Raw genomic sequence first — 18395 nt, 5'->3', positions numbered from 1 at the left:
CACTTCTCTGAGTGTGTTTCATATTGTTTCAAGGAAATTCAAGGAAATTTGGATTTATTTGTAGCTACGGGTTCTTGTGCTTTGTCTTGATAATAAAACATGTAATTGGCACTGGATGGACATTCTAGATTATCTACTTTGAAACGTGAATTTGTTGACATATGGGGTGAAAACCTCTAATGTATCCTTGGCATGCACTGATAATAAATGACATATTGTTATCCTGATGTACAAGCCCACAAGTTATGTGGAGTAACAATGGTTGAATATCGAAGTCTCTGAGAGAACCTTGGAGACATTACAACTCATTTATTGGATCTTTATTAATAACTCCTACTTAAGATCCATGTGGAAGGGTTTGGGTTTATCACTAGTCCATAAATATTGTCATGCATAAATGTTAAAATGCCAATATCATTACTATTAACGAAATATATTTCCACCGGGTTTATAAAACTCTTTATAGAGTCATTTACCAAAAGCTCTCTATTAATAGGCTCTAAAAATACTCTATTAATAGACTTTAAAAATACTAAATTTTCAATAATAAGCATTTATAACTGATATAGTACAAGGCTAAAAAGTCCATTTATTTAGATTCTTTTTTTTTTAACGCTGCTAACTCTTCAGAGCCCTTTATTCATCTAGCTCAATTGCAAATGTTCTGCTCTGGAACATAAACATTTATGTGCTTTAATTCAATGGAGAGTGTTGTATGGGAGTGTTTCTGAATTTATTCAGGTCAATTGCAAATCAACAACTCTGTGTCGATCTCCAGCTGCAGCATCTACAGGAAAGATGGCTTTGATTTCATTCATGTCATCTGCTGTCAATTTTACCGAGAGAGAAGATATTATCATCCAGGTTCTTCATCTTGGTGGTTCCAGGAATGGGCACAACATCATTTCCCTAGTCTTGAACCCATGCAAGAGCAACCTGGCTTGGGCTGCACCCTTTTCTTAAACTGATCTTACTTAGCTTTAGTAATAGATCTTGGTTCCGCTCAAGATTCTCACCTTAAAACCTCGGATTCCCCTATTTAACAGATCAATTATTATGATATGAAACAATCAACAATGACAAAATCAAATCAAATTAATTTTCACCTTTATTGTCAGTCTTGTCATGTAGATTTTTGTTTAGATTTTACTTTATTATTCAGTCTCAATGTTTGAACTCAACATCAGATCATCTTTAAAATGGTACAATTATTAAATGAAAAAAAAAAATCCTATCCTTTACCTTACGAAGTCATTATCTGTCACACTTTGAAGAAGTTTTCCTCTTGTGCTGAAGAAACCCATGCCTAAAGGACTGTATGGAACAATCCCAATCCCTAACTCCCTATGAATGGAATAAAATGAAATAAAATAAATATAAGTAAGCTTGTATTCCTTATCTAAGTTCAAATGGAACAAAGTTCAAAAAAAATCTTATTAAAAACTTCAACTTTTGGTATATACTGTGAACCCAATTCACAAATATTTATTCTTAGTTCTCTGCAATCTATAAAGTAAACATTGAATCACTGACTGTTGAGGGATTATATCATCACAACGTTTACCTAGAGGTGGGAATAATTTGGGCCTCAGAATCCCTACTCCAGAGAGACCATTCAAGCTGCACAACAGTGATTGGATGCACTGCATGGGCCCTACAGATTGTTGAAGCAGAGGCTTCAAAAAGACCCACATATTTTATATTTCCCTCTTCTACCAACTTCTTCAGTTCAGCCATCTGTATAAAAGGAAAACTGATTTGCTTGTTATCAAATTTCTTATGTTTTGCTAGGCATCGGTAAAGAGCCAGAGGGATACAATCTTGCCCTCCAAAGCCATACAACCTTGATTATTAGACACATATTTTCTAGTGAAATTAGAGGTTTGAAATTTTGATTTTGTTTTTTCTGAGACAAATTCATTGACTCATGTTACATTAGCTTCATAAGAACTCATCTCTCATGACAATAAGTTGGAGTAGTATTGCACTTAGTGACCTTCTGGAAAGGCTTAATACTTCACCTTATGAGCATCATCTAAATGTAATGAGTACTACGTGTTCCATTCATTCTTATGAAAAATGAGTTCTTGTGAACCACTATTAAAATAACTTGTGTCAATGTGTTTCACTAGAAAACCACATAGTTGAATCCTTGTAGTAAAATCACAATTTGACTTGCTGTAGAAAATATTTCATACTTATCAATCTCAAGAATTGATATGTAAAATATATTTCTCACATCAAATCAAATTCAAGATTCAACTATGTAGTTTTTGGAGAAAAACCATTGCCCAAAATTTTATAAATAAGATTAAAATAAAAAACCTATCATAGTAGTACAGATTTTGAATCTTAAAACTTACAGCGCCATGACAAAATAGTATTTTGGTGCAAGGTTAAGAGTTTGGAATCCGAAGACTTATAGTAGCTTCTATGGGTATAGTAATATCCACCCTATGCTAGTAATAAAGATCAATGTAGTCTATATCAAGCCTCTTGAGGCTTGCTTCATAGGCAGCCCTGACATATGCAGGATCTCCCTTCACACCAAATTCTCCATTACTCCAAGTCAATCCAAACTTAGTTACAATATGCACCTTCTCTCTGATACCTTTTAGAGCCTATTTAGGAAGGAACAATAAAAGCATTATGCACGGTGTTAGAACAATCAAGCTCAGAGAATTAATAGATTAAGAAATGGAAACAGTACGAGCTGGAAACAAGATGTGCATCTTTTGATCAATCAATGGTTTTAACAAATGCATCTTTTGAGTAATATTGATCACTTTTCAGTGATAGGTTATATAGTTTTCAGCTATGTAAGGATTTGGTACAGTTGATGCTTCCGCAACTCATAATTATGTTATAATGTTGAATTACTTTTCAGAAGATTCTTCTAGTGCAGGTTGGAAAAGAAGCATTAGAACTTAAGTATAAACACACAAGAGAGCTTGTTAGGTTTGTTTACATGAATGATCCAATGTTTTCCAAGATGACACAAAATAAAACAGCATGTATGGTAGAACCATTTTTTAAATTGTAAAGTGAAGCTTCTTGACACCTAACATATAGAAATTGTTATCCAAATTTGCTCATCTACATCACCACTTATCAGTTACAGCAGTAATCTTAAACTATATCATAGCAGTAACTAGGAGCCAGGCATGCTCAGATCAACATGTATGGTAGTCACAATCAAACATGGATTTCAATAATTTTTAAAGAAATGAAAGCATTTCATTTTATTCATGCTGCCTATCCAAGAACCTTGAATGGCACAAAGAAATCTTACTCCTTTTGTCATATATTCTATCTTGGCTATATTTATAAGATGTGTTTGTATAATCTTTTGTCTAACATGAGAAGTCATACAAAATATTTGGAAATACCTTCATCTCTAAGTTACAAGGCATAGAATCATGCTAAATTGCTTTAATCCACCTTAGGTTCAGATTTCTTGATTATGCTTTGCAAATATTGATACACTGTTATCCTCTTTTGTAAATCCAATTTGACATTATTTGATTCGTAGTTGCTCTATATTATGCATTAATGGTAGTCCATGTTCAGAGAATGTAATCCCATCTTTGTTATATGAATAGAGTTCGCATAAGAGATGTTGGTATGGTTTTTATAAACTAGGTTAACAGCTCTGTCTTCTAAGTTGTTTCTTATAAATGGACATTTGGATATGGTGATAGTAATGAAGGGTCTATATTGGTCAATATGATTGTGTTGGAACAGACAAGCAAAGGAAGTAATCAAAACAATTAAGAAACACATTGCCAATAAGAATCCTAAGATCCAAATTCTTTCTCTGACGGTTAGTATTGAATAATATTATAAATTTCTATATACATTTTGATTTATTTTAAGTTATCATTACTGAGATATTTGGTTGAATTCTGAGTGCAAAAAATTTACTATAGTAAGAATTCATTTATGATTGACTTTGATGGATAACTTTGATTTAATATTTGCTTGGTTATTTTTGTAGCTATTAGAGACACTTACAAAAAATTGTGGTGATACTGTTCACTTGCAAGTTGCCGAGAGAGATGTACTACATGAAATGGTCAAGATAGTAAAGAAAAAGGTCTGTAAAAAAAGCTTTTGTGTAACTTGCACATGTTTTTCTGGGTTGTAGCTTAAACAATTTTTGGTTTGTGCTCTTAGTGCATATTTTCAGCAGTCCTTTATGTGGGTTTTATTTGTATTTTATTTTGTAGCCTGATTTAAATGTTAGAGAAAAGATCTTGGTCCTGCTAGATACATGGCAGGAAGCTTTTGGGGGGTCAAATGGAAGATATCCACAATATTATTCTCACGAGTTACAGGTAAGGAAAAAAATAAAATGAATCTTAAGGATGTTCAACAAATCTCATGTTTTTCAAGGGCAGGTTGAATATATTTAATTGACTCTGCCAAATGGTAGGGTAGAACATTGACCTTGAGATTGACCCTCATTTTTGTTACCTAGATTTGCTTTCTAGCTCGCATACTTTAAATTCCATTTGGAAGTAGTGTATATTGTTAAACTATTCCAGGATTCAATGCAGCAGTGATGTTGGCATAATGACATTAGTTAGTAATTAATTTCATGCTGCATGTTCTTAGTTTGAAGTTTTATTATTAATTTTAGAGCCCAGTGGCTCTAGGGCCTTGAGTATGGTAACCTGAGAGAGTGCATGAATTTTTTGTTATTGCATATTAAAATGTGATTGCCTGCCTCAGTTTGCTACATTTGTAGATAGTTTAAGGCTTTCCAGAAAACAACAATAATTGTGTTACGATTGCTCAAGTATCTTCTGCAGTCACTCCTCAAAGATCTATTTTAAGTTTTTATCTTAACCAACGGAAGGCATCAACTCATTATGGAAATTTCCTTTTAGGTGCCTACCAAAAATGGTATGATTCTTCAGAATGATGGGGCTCCTACACAAGCAACATAATGATCTCTTTATGGGATATATTGGATTTTGCCCAAAAATAACAAGTCCCACAACACAAGTTATTTATAAATAGTATTCTATATATAAAATACGTAATTGCAATTCAATTTAGAGAAAATTGTATCAAGGATTTATGATAATTATACAAATGATATTGAAAACAGAACACCCTAAATTCACTTGTATCCATTTCACTGCATACTTCTAATAGCTGACCATATTAGGAATTCGGTGGAAAAGCTTGATAGGATGCTAGGAGAGTTGAGACTATCCTCCTCAATTAAACTCAAGGGCACATAATGAGTGTCCAAGTCATATGGCCCCTTGGGCCATGAGAATGGCAGGACATCTATCATCTTGTAGTTGTTGTAGATGGCATGGTTACTCTCGTTGATGTTATTTCTTTGTTGATAAATATGTCTATTGCATTTTCCTTGGTTTGTTAAATGGGAAGTAATCTAAGGGGAGAACACTTCGTTATGTTTCCAAGTAAGTTTTTTTATAAATATAAAATGATAGCATTATTTAGACTTGCACAATACACCAAATTTTTCTTTGCTTCAAGCGACTTGGAGGGGTGACTTGGTGAGCTGACTCGGCTAGCCGACATGGCGAGCGGACTTGGTGAGCGAACTTAAAGAGTTAAGCCATCTCACAAATTTCAAAAGAAAATGTTGAAAATTAATCCAACAATAAGATGCTGCTCTAACTAAGTGCAAAGAAAAGAAGGTTATTCACGATATTCAAAGAATGAGTTTGATGAGAAAAACAAGTGCAAATATACGAATCTGAAGAACATAGAGTAAATCATACAGGCATCTAGAAATTCAAGAAATAATACAGCTCACAATTAATATTTTATATCTTCTATACATGCTAGGTTGGAATGCTTTTTCCTTTATGGAATTTTTTTTGGGCTTCTACATGCTTTTTGGTCTATGAAACCTTGCTTTGTCAAGCCTACTCGGGATGTACGAAGTTTTACCACAATTGGAAGAGAGATTTCTTGGTAGTGGGCCAAAAAGAAAAGGATAATAAAATGTGTATCATCTAATATCTCACTGAGAAACTAACTTCAACAGATTGCTGGTATTCTGATTAAGAAGAAGCTAAACAAGGAAACATTAAATTGACAAAAGAAGAAATCCTTGAACTCCGCAAATGTTTTGAAGATTAAACCATGTATATTCAGCATGATGAGAATCAGATATGATATTATTGGTGTCAACACATATTGCTTATAGGAAATGGTTCTTCTATTAGAACTAATGGTCTTACTATTAGACAAAGGCCATCAAGGAGATGGGTTGCATAGATAGAAGACAACATTCAAAAGATCAGTTTGTTGGGCACCTTTGACACTGCAAAGGATGAATCAGCCTGCCTTTTGAGGGGCAAAGAGACTGCCAAGATGCTCCTCCTCAGGTTCAAGGATGCCCGTGCCAGAAAGAAGACTATCAACTCTAATTCAAGTCCCAATTTTCTCTCTAATTTTGAGCCAAATTGTCTCAGGAATCATTTCATACAGTCAAAAGTCAAGCTGGGAACATAGTATCTCAGCTCTAATGCCCATGTCCAAAATGCTGAACTTACCTTCAAAGAAGTCCTCTTGCATTGGAAGTAGGATTTCCAGCCTGAAAAACGTGCACATTACTCCAAGTAAGTCCATGGGTGAGGGGAATTTCGAAGGTAAAGATAATGACTCAACTAGTTTTTCTCACAACTCTATACAAAAAAGACATAGTAATGGTGAAAGGCAATGGCTGTAAACGTTAGTGAACCATAATTTGGTAAAATTTTAGTTTTCCATCCCTTGTCTCTCTTCTATTTAAAAATGTTCTTTGTTTTGGTAAACTTTTAGTTTTCCATCACCTTGCCGATTAGGATCTGCCTTGTAGATTTGAGGCTACATGTTTGGATTGGATCTAGTTTAGGTCCTTGTTTACGAGTTTTGTGCCCAGATTTGGGTCTTATTTCATGTGGCTAAGGCCTATATGTTTCATGTTCTGGGCCGAGGCCCACATGTTACCCTTTTGAGGTTAGATCTGTCTCAAACTTAGCCTAGTATATGTTCCCAAATTCACACCCTATATGCTAAAGCCCTAGCCACTTGGATCTAGGCCTAATTAGGCATGTATGTCAGCTATTGGGGCCTAATCAAGCCCATTCTACATTGAATTATGAACTTGTCTAATTAGATCAGGTCCATTCATTAGACCCAAAGGCTGTTTAAGTAATTTTTAGGCTACAATCTCGAGTTTTGAGCTTCATGTTTCATCGTAGGCCTGATTATAGGCATCATTATATCTAGTTTAAGCTTGATTTAGTCATATAAGGCCCACGTGTTTCATTACAAAGGGCTTGCTGATTGGTTGATATTATATGGGTCTTTAGGAATGTGCCAACAGTCCCATAGGAATCTGGCACCTGAGAGGAATCAGTCATGGAGAAAAGAGAAGAGTGAGCATTGCCTTAGAAATTCCTATGAGCTAGTATAATAATATGGTTCATTGGTTCAATAGATCTCAAAGTTTGTCATTTTTTCACTTAATAATTATCATAACATAATTATTGTTCCTCCATATTGGTATCGGTTATGAGTGTTGCATGCTTATTATTGCTCAGTCATATGTTGATTGATGTCCTCTTGATTATTTATATTTATTGATACAACTTCTCCTGATTTGTGTATCATCCTATTACATAGTAATCATGGACCATAATTGGATATACATATGATCATTGATCAATTATCACTTGGTTTTTGGTCTTCATAGTAGCTATCATACTTATCAGCACTTGGGAACCAGAATACCCATTATGGATTCCTCATTTGCTATTATGTATCACTTCATATTGATTTAGTAATTGGTTCATTAACCAAATCACTTCTTCTCATGATGTTGATGTGTATTGACTGCTCTTCAACTTCTTCCATGTATGATGCAGATTGATATCTTAGCTACTAGTGAAAATAGTTCTAAATGATGATTTATCCATAGTTGTGATTCTCTAATATGAGTACTTTCCTTCATCTAGGAATGATTTCTCAATACTAGATGTCACGTTGAGGATCCTTCACCATTTGATCATGGATAATCTTGTAATGGTTATTGCTTTACAATTTACATGATGACTAGTTTGAAGATGTCATGCTGATTGTCCCTTTGAATGGCTTACCCATACAACATAAAGTGTTTGATGCTGATGAAAGCCTATATATGAACTACTTGAGCTCCTCCTTTCCTCTTGTTGGTAGTTGTAATGAGTTTTATGCTCTTGTAATGAGTTTTATGAGAAGAGGCTCTTGTAGCTTGAGGTGGCTGAATGAGAATCAAAGTGTAGAAATATTATACAAGCTACTAGTTGGTAGCTTGAGACATTTTCATCAAATGAATCTTGCAGATAAAGGATGATGAGCTTGCATATTTTGTCAATGCTTTTGACATCAACTGGAAGACATTTTTTTGCCACAAGTAACTTAGGTATCTAACTAAAATAATAAGATAGCTCAATATAAGCATAACTATATTGAAATACAGTATAGGATGCCCATGCAGAGTTTTGACCTTTATAGTTAAGAAGTTTAATGTAAAAAATTAAAAATCTTTGCCTATGTACATGCCATGTATCTTAGTTCAAGATAACTACCTTGTAAATGTTTTAGTTAATTTGATAAATTTCTTAATGGACCAGGTACCTTGACTATGGTCTGTGCAACTTCATTAATATTATAATATATCTTAGCCGAAGTGATAAACAGAAACTGTGGAGATGATATGCAAAACCTTAGTTTGAATGTGAGATGGACAAACAGATTCCCCTTTAGTCTGCCCTATGGAACTATTGTCAATTATCAACCATACAAATCTTTTTATCTCTTAGTTGCTACCTTTTAGAAGGAATTCAACTTAGGTAATGAAGGTCACTGAGTTTGAATGTGAGATGAGACATAGACTCATGTACTATTAGGAATATCCATTCATATGGAGCTCAGATGACTTTTCAACAATGTGCCAATTTATTTCTCATAGTTGCTTTACAATAAAATTTTAGTAGCTCTACGCTTTACAGTCTGCATTCTTAAAACAAACTTATGTAATGTGGTAAAAAACATTTGTGCTGGTTTTCTATTAATTATTTAATGAAAATGCTAGGAATGGTTTTTTCCTTCTGTAAGGTTGATTGATCATGATGCGTCTTAATTTATCTAACAAGACACAAATTAAATATTGAGGCAAAGCTAATGTTCAATTTATTCATGTTCTTTGTAATTAGGATACAATGGCCAAGTGACTAGTTGATCCAGAGGAGGAGTTGAGGTTGATGTCTCAGGAAGTATGTGGTTATGTGGAAGCTGTTCTGAATAGTCTTGCTGCAAATGTACCCAAAGTAAGAACCTTAGAACATCCTTGCATTAAAGCACTATAGAAATAGGTGTTCTTCTGTATGGTTCTCATGAGTATTAACTTGTACTTCAATGATTGATAGGTTGTGGTGCTCTGCCAAGTTGAGAAAGCCAAAGAGGAAATGCTGACTCAACTTTATAGCTCTGTCAGGTGAAGGTTAATTACATGTGGCTAATATGGCCATGGTACTAGTTATATTTTTTTTCTATGTTCCTCATATATTATTTTTCAATTCTACTTCAAACAACTCTCAGAGTATAGCAAAGATTGAAGAACTACTCCAAGAATATCAGAATGCAAAAAGGAAACGTGAGAGATTCAAAAAATAGGCATCTTTATTGTCAAGACTTACTCATCAATTAAGTATCCATGATGTTCGAGCAACAAGTGATAATTTTTCTTCAAATGGAGGTACTTGATATATTAGTTTTTGTTAAGTGAAATGTTTGTTTTCATAGTAATTGAATAATATATTTAATTTCTTATAATTTTTATATCTATATACGGCTTCATATAAAGGGAGAATTCTTACAATAGATCTATAACCTCCATTATATTTAGAAGCTTCATATCTGCTTAATGTTCTTTATAATAGTATTTTATTGTGAAGATATATGTTGTTCATTTTTGTTGTCAAACAGAATTGCACTTGCATTTTAATATATGTTTTTAATGAATATTCAATCACAATAACTCAAAACCAAAACGATAAGAAAAAATATAGCAGATATTGAGAGGGATTATCACATTTGAGGAACCATCCATGTAGAGAAAAATATATTTAGATTATTTTGTTCGTTAGTGATGTCATTTTTTCCTACTCCTAGCTACATTCTGCAACTAAAAATAGTTGAAGCAAAGGAATATTCTGTACAAATATGATCTAAGAAAACCAACATATACTTTCTAAGCCTACAATAGTATCATTGGCTCAAAATTTTTAAATAACCATTTCTTTGCAAGGGCTAGCACAAGCTATATGCCTAAGGTGCATCAAATTGTTTGAATAGAGTTTGTCTCAAAGATAATACCTCTAACATTTACTTGCACCTTTTGAAAGACTTCTCTGACACTTAGCATAAAGAATAGGAGTCCCCATCTGGACAAAACTTTTTAGGTAGATAATTAGACCAAATTCTTGTCTCTTAGCCCAAACATTCCTAGAATCATGAAGACCTCATAGGAGGTTCAATTAATTGCACCAATCCGCAGAGGGTAGTCAAGCATACATGTAATCAGGAGTAACTTGAAAGAGTTTCTTACCACCAACCCATTTAATATTCTTCTACAAGACAAAATTGCAATATATTCTTGTATAACAATATTTTATTAGTTAACACAATTGCACACATGCCTAGATAAGTCCCCAACCTTATTTTTGCAAAGAGTTTGAGTTTGTTGGAAAGTTTGTGATTTGTTGGGTATTTGAGCAAGTATTCTCACAATTTGATGGTCCAATTGATATGGGTTCCCCTATTACGATTTCATGGTCAAGCCTTCATAAGAAATATCAAAATGAGTTTTGTCTCTTTCTTATCAAATTTTATATTTGATATCAGTGTTCCTTCCCACAGAATTACCACTTGTGTTGGGGATGCTGCTATGTTGCTTGCTATATGGCGCATGCCATACATATTGATAGAAAACTTTTTGAAATCTAGTTTACTTTTCATGGGGTACTCAAATATGTTATTTTGTAGATTCTGCCTAATATTTCAGTTCTTCTCAATTTGTATACTGGCTATTTTCCTACCCACGAATCTTGTCTCAGGGAAATTAAGCTTTTAGAGTATATGGTGACTAGATGCATTTGGCATCTTGACAAATTGATTCATGACCACTATCATTTGATACCTATCTTGTTGGTATTTTTTTTTTGTGAAAGAAATATATAGTGCTCTAATAGTCATTATTTTTACTCCAAAATCAAGTTATGGATGTCATATTAGGTTTTGTTGGAGGAAGGCTTGGGGTTGGACTTAGTTAACTACCTTGCCATAACTATTGGTCCTTTTTAAATTTAATTTGAACATCACTACTTATGGCCATTGATGTTACCTTGATGTGGGAAACAATGAAAATCAGAGCTATGTCTATGTTTAAGGAGTCAAAATTGAGAATGTAAAGAGTTTGTGAAGGGAAAAATGTCTAATTATTGAGGGCAAAGTTAGGTTCTCATCAAATAATATAATTGCCCCAATTTTGATTTGTAAAGGATCTTGATAGCATTTCCTAAAGTCTTAGAAAAGAAAATTGTTAGTTGGGGAAAATCTATTCAGTCATCCATCTTATCTTTCTGGACCAAGTCTCTCAGTAATAAATTGTAGTGTCATTTAAAGATTTACAAGTTTATCATAGAGGCTTTAAAGTAGTTTCAATTAAATATGCAATTTTTCTTTAGTGTTGATTGAATCCAAGAAATTATATTTTTATGTTCTTGTTGTATATGGTGTAGATCTTGTTGACATCTTATATTGGGTGTAGAGGACAATGGTCCCGCTGCAAAATATGCTAAATGTATAAGTTTTGACTCAAACCCTCCTCGCAGTTGAATCCTGATAAATTAACATAATTTGATACATTGGAAACAATACTCATATGGGAATTAAAGTTACAATATCCATAAAGATAGAGGTTTCACACATCACATATCCTTTTGTTATTCATTGATTACACGATCAATAAAGTTAACTAAAATCTCTACATTTCATGTTATATCCATTTGTAGCATGTGCCTCATGGCTATGTTTTTGTGATGGGCGATAACCAAAACAACAACTGTGACTCTCATGTTTGGTAAGTAGAGTGGAAGCTTAAGTTTCTAATAGACTGCGTGCCACCTAAATTTGTATATTTGACTTTTAAATGGACTGACTCTGATTTGTCTTATTTTAAAATAGGGGATCTCTTCCTGTCAAGAACATTCTAGGAAGATATGTAATGTGTTATTTGCGACTGTCACAATTGGGATCCGACATATACAGACATCATTAGAAATTTAGAGGCACGAGATTTTCCAGGATGTTACTTGACAATAGCTTTTATGACAACATGAATTTCTTTTTGTGGAGAAAATCCTAGTAGTAGTCATGCATCATATGCAACCTTCAAATATTGGCAGGGACCCTGGTGGACAAAAAACTAGTGGTTGTGAGTATGTGTCATTGGAGTATCAATTCCTGACTGGGGTAAAGCTTCTTAGGAAAATGCTGTCTATAGTAAAATGAGCAACTGCAGACTCTGCAGACTCACTTCTTAGTCACATAATTTGGTGGTTGTAATTTCCTTATGTTTCTGATTATGAGATACTACTTGAATTCTTCACAATTCAATGAATATAGAAATAGTTTCTTGTATTAAAGTAATATTTGAATGATTCTTAATTCCAAATGCATATGCAGTATGGTTCAAATCAAAATAATTATGATTGCATAACAATCAAGATGATATATATTTTCTATTTCTGATATACAGGAAATTACATGCAATGACTGAGGAAATTCTCAGTACCTTGTACTGTTCGTTGTGTCTGATATACAAGTAAGAATTTGCAAATATGCAGGCCGTCTCTGATATAACTTTATATTTATGCTCTAAATAATGTGATAAGTTGTCTGATATGACAATATAAGTATACTCAAAGATGATGCCGTTTCTAATGGTAGACTTTATATGCCTACACTGAATGGGTGCCAAAGGCAATATGCTCTCTTACAGAGCGATCATTGTGAGATAAAAAATATAATAAGTTCTTCCAATCATCCTGAGTTGAATGATAGAACTACCTTTTTATAGCTTTCATTAGAAATGATTAGTCATGTCGTAAATGACATGAGTTATCTCTCTTTTCAGTCGCACCCTTTCACAATAATCTATAATCACTTCTCTTATGATCCAGATTGGTTTGTTCACAATAAGCACTGGGTGGGGGTGACTTGGTGAGCTGACCTAGGGGGTGGACTTGGTGAGAAAACATAAAGAGTCTAGTTGGTGAGCATACTTGAATTGTCAGCTTGGCGAGCTGACTAGGGGAGTCAGCCTGGCGGTCGGCCTGGCAAGTTGACATGGCGAGTCGACTTAAAGTGGCGAGTTGGTGGGGCAAGTGGGGGTGACTTGGTGATCTGACCTAGAGAGTTGGCCTATGGGGCAGACTTGGTGAGTGAACTTAGAGAGTCGACTTGGTGAGCATACTTCAATTGTCAGCTTGGCGAGCTGACTTGGGGAGCCGGCCTGGTGATCTAACATGGTGAGTGGGCTTAAAGTGGAAACTTGGTGGGGCAAGTTGGTGAGCCAACTTAGCGAGGCCACTTAGAGATGTGACATAGTGAGCTGACTTGGTGAGCAAGCTTGATGAGCGAACCTAAAGACTAACCTTGATGAGGCACTTTGGTGGGGTGACTTGATGACCAAACTCAAAGAGTCAACCTGGCGAGCATACTTGAATAGTTGACTTGGTGGGGCAAGTTGGCGAGCTGACTTAGTGAGTCCACTTGGTGAGGCAAGAGGTGAGTCAACTTGGTGCGACGACTTGGCAAGCTGACTTGGTGAGCAGACTTAAAGACTAACCTTGATGAGGTGCTTTGGTGGGGTGACTTGATGAGCGAACTTAAAGAGTCAACTTTGTGAGCGTACTCAAGCAATCAACTTGGTGACATGACTTGGTGGGCTAGCTTGGCAAGCCGACCTAGCATGCGTACTTGAACAGTAGACTTGGTGAGCTAACTAAAAGAGTCAACTCATTGAGGTGACTAGGTGGGAGTGACTTGGCAAGCTGACCTGGAGAGTTGATCTAGGGGATGGGCTTGGTGAGAAAACTTAGAGTCGACTTGGTGAGCGCACTTGAATTGTCGGCTTGGCGAGCAGACTTGAGGACTTGGTGGGACATGTGGGTGAGCTGACTTGGTGAGGTGACTTGGTGACATGAATTGGTGGGCTAGCTTGGCGAGCTGGCCTTCAAGAGTCAACTTTGTGAGTGTACTCGAACAATTGACTTGGTGACATGACTTGGTGGGCTTGGCGAGACGACCTGGCATGTGTACTTGAATAGTAGACTTGGTGAGCTGACTTAAAGAGTCAACTCATTGAGGTGAATTGATGGGGGTGACTTGGTGGGCTGACCTGGAGAGTTGACCTAGGGGGCAAACTTGGTGAGTGAACTTAAAGAGTTGACTTGGTGAGCATACTTGAATTGTCAGCTTGGCGAGCTGGCTATGGGAGTCAGCCTAACAAGCTAATATGGTGAGTCAACTTAAAGTGGCAACTTGGTGGTGCAAGTTGGTGAGCTAACTTATTGAGGCCCCTTGGTGAAGCGACTTTGTGAAGCAACTTGGTGAGTTGACCTACTAAGTGTACTTAAAGACTGACCTTGATGAGGCGCTTTGGTTGGGTGACTTGATGAGAAAACTTAAAGTGTCAACTTGGTGTGCCCACCAAGTGAGTTTACATGGTGAGCAAGCTTAGAGAAGCAACTCTATGGAGAAAATTCGTAAGCACACTGAGTGAGCCCACTTGTTGGGGCAAGGTGGTAAAACCACTAGGTGAGTCAACTTCATGAGTTGACTTAATGAGTCAACTTGTTGAGGTGACTGGGTGGGGGTGACTTGGTGAGCTGACCTGGAGAGTTGGCCTAGGGGGCAAACTTGGTGAGCGAACTTAGAGAGTCAATTTGGTGAGCATACTTCAATTGTCAGCTTGGTGAGCTGACTTGGGGAGTCGGCCTGGCGATCTAACATGGTGAGTGGGCTTAAAGTGGCAACTTGGTGGGGCAAGTTGGCGAGCCGACTTAGCGAGGCCACTTAGAGACGTGACATGGCGAGCTGACTTGGTGAGCAAGCTTGATGGGCGGACCTAAAGACTGACCTTGATGAGGCACTTTGGTGGGGTGACTTGATGATTGAACTCAAAGAGTCAACTTGGCCAGCATACTTGCACTAGTGCATTTGGGTTCATTTTTTGACCTTCATTGATCAAATTTTCGACCCAATTTTCGACCAAATTTGACCAAACCATTGGTCAAAATTTTGACCAACTCACTGGTACATGATTTGTCTCAATCATATAACTAATTATATATTTTTCATATTAGTTACTATTAGTGTTTTTCAGGCATTCTATAAAATAGTTCACATGCCTTACGTATGATATGACATTTTGCATGCATCCTGCACTCTTTCTCATCTAGCTAATGATGGATTACGTAGAGTGATCTGAAACCATGATGCTAAAAAACACACAATCAAATCCAAAATGAACTTGCATTACAAATGGATTGTGGAAATCTGATATTGGTAAAATTGCATGCATGTCTACCAGGACAATCACAACTTAAACATATATTTGTCTTGGTAGACATGCATGCAAAATTAACAATATCAGATTTCCACAATCCATTTGTAATGCAAGTTCGTTTTGGATTTGATTGTGTGTTTTTTAGCATCATGGTTTTAGATCACTCTCCGTAATCCATCATCAACCGGATGAGAGTGCAAGATGCATGCAAAATGTCATATCATACGCAAGGCATGTGACTTTTTTATAGAATGCCTGAAAAAAATTTACACCTACCTGTTGGTAGAAATTTCTACCTTCATTGGTCAAAATTTCTACCTTCATTGGTCAAAATTTTTGACCTTCATTGGTCGAAATTTCTACCTTCATTGGTCAAAATTTTTGACCTTCATTGGTCAAAATTTCTACCTTTATTGGTTGAATTTTTTGACTTTCATTGGTCAAAATTTCTACCTTTATTGGTCAAAATTTTCTACCTTCATTGGTCAAAATTTTGACCAATTCCTGACAGAACTTGCACCATGGCTATGGAGGTTTTTCGACCAACGTATTGGTCAAAATTTTGACCAACCAGAAGGTTGGTTGAAATTTCAATCGAAAAAATTCTGACCAATGGGTTGGTCGAATTTGGTCGAAGTTTGGTCAAAAATTGGGTCGAAATTTCGACCAATAATGGTCGAAAAATGGTCTCAAATGTACTAGTGCATCAGAATCTCAAGGTTAACCCACTTAAGTCTCGTAGAGCCTAAAGTGAAGAAGGGTCAAGCCTTATAGTTGGCCCAGTGTCTGAAAAGACATGTTGAAAATGGGAATTAGCTACCCTTAGATGTGTCATATTGTCATCGGGGTAATTGAAAACCCTCCAGCGTTTTCAAACACCAACACCTTGGATGTCAAATGAAATTCAAACTGATAAAATTTATTACTGCTGATACTCAGTAAGCATACAAAAATTGTTGTAACTTAGTAAATACAGAGTGTGTATTGCTTTAGCAGATCTTAAGATGTTATGTGTAATTTACTTGCAAGCATGAAAGAAATAACATGAACACATAAGACACCAAGATTTAACGTGGAAACCCAATTTGGAAAAAACCACCAAATGCAACTAGTTACTATTTTTCACTCTTCTGAAGTGAGCCCTATTAGGAGCCAACTTTGTTAAAGGTTACAAAACAAACTATTAGGTGTGACCCTATTTAAGGACTTAATCACCCTAATAGGAGTGGCCTTGGAAGAGATCTTGAAACAATTCAATGGAATTGCCACCTTGTTAGTGGATTTACAAATGGTTGTTAAACCAACTCTGTTAAGAGATTTTAGTTCACTACTACAATGGTTAGAGAGTAACAATGAAATGACCTAATTATGATGCAACTAAATTTCTAATTATAGATCTTAATTCTTTTTCATACTTGATCATTCCTAATCGAAAAACACTTTTCTACTCCACAAGGATACCTGCTCATCCTTCAAGTTTGCTTCCTCTCTTCTTATCTTTTTCATTCAATTGGCATATCACATATTGAAATCACAAATTGACCTTTCACTTATACCTTTTAGATTGTTAAGTTGGCTCAAATAAAAATTAGAATAACCAATATTCATTACTTCAGTCGGCTAGAATCAATAGGTAAAATAATTAAGCTTTACATACCAAAATAAGAGAATTCTTTGGTAGCCAACCCAGCTCGGTAAAAACTAATTCCGAAGTGATTTCATGTGTTAACTAATAGGAGCTCAGTTAACATTGTGAAATTACAAAATTCCTTTGGTAATTGAGTAACTTGGTTAATACTAGTTTTGTTCAATTTCCCCTTTGTTAACCGAGTGAGCTTAGTTAACACTCTTTTCTACATGAATTCCTTTGATGCCCAAGTGAGTTTGGTAGATACTGCCTTCTATATGGAGCAAACTCAAGAGCACTCAGTAAACAAGGAAAACTATCTTTACTAATGAAGTGAGCTCGACATGCACTGACTGTTAACTAATATGACATTTGTGTAACACCAAAGACAACACACAATTAATCAATTGTATCCAACAATCTCCCTTTTTGGCATTGATGACAACACAACATGTCATAGCATAATAAAATTTTGAGAACAAGAATCCCTCTATTAGAGAGTTTCTCACTCTTGATTTTACACAAAAAAGCTTCTCTTATAGTATTCTCCCTCTGTGAAGGAACTACTTAACTTCTCCTTCTTGGAATTATAAAATTTCAAAAAAATGATATGATAGTCAACATCTCCCTCTTTGACAACACATGCCAAAGACAATAACTCTAATTAGTGTCAATGTACCTTGAGTACATATTCATCTGCAATATGTCCTTGTCAATACTGCATCAACTGATTGATCTTCAACTTAATTCCTATTGATGCATCACTAATATTTATTTAGTGAGCTTCAGGATAGGGGTTCACCCCTAGCTTACCTCTTGGATACAAAAATGCATCCTTAGGTAATGGCTTGGTGGATATATCTACAATTTATTCTTTTGTATGCACATTTTCCAATCTAATTTCTTTGTCCTATACTATTTCTCTTACAAAGTGATATTTTATAGCAATGTGCTTTGTTTTGGAATGCATCAGTGGATTCTTTGATATGTTGATTGCACTAGAGTTATCCCAATACATGACTATTGGGTCTTTGATTTCAACCTTCATTCCTTCCATCAATTGTTTGAACCAAACAATGTTAGAGCAATTTATTGTTGTAACCACATATTCTACTTTTG

The 18395-nt window shown here is 35.4% G+C and overlaps 1 pseudogene; it reads right to left on the bottom strand.

Annotated features, from left to right (window-relative positions):
* Positions 1-698: 698 nt before the first annotated feature.
* The window catches only part of LOC149544884 (putative aldo-keto reductase 2), a 45607-nt pseudogene continuing 27910 nt past the window's right edge, over positions 699-18395 (bottom strand).

Source organism: Cupressus sempervirens, chromosome 8 (assembly GCF_028749045.1).
Source record: "Cupressus sempervirens isolate cs-2001-9-10 chromosome 8, ASM2874904v1, whole genome shotgun sequence".
Classification (NCBI taxonomy): domain Eukaryota; kingdom Viridiplantae; phylum Streptophyta; class Pinopsida; order Cupressales; family Cupressaceae; genus Cupressus; species Cupressus sempervirens.
The sequence above is the reverse complement of the archived record's forward strand: the minus strand, read 5'-3'. Positions and strand labels throughout refer to the sequence as shown.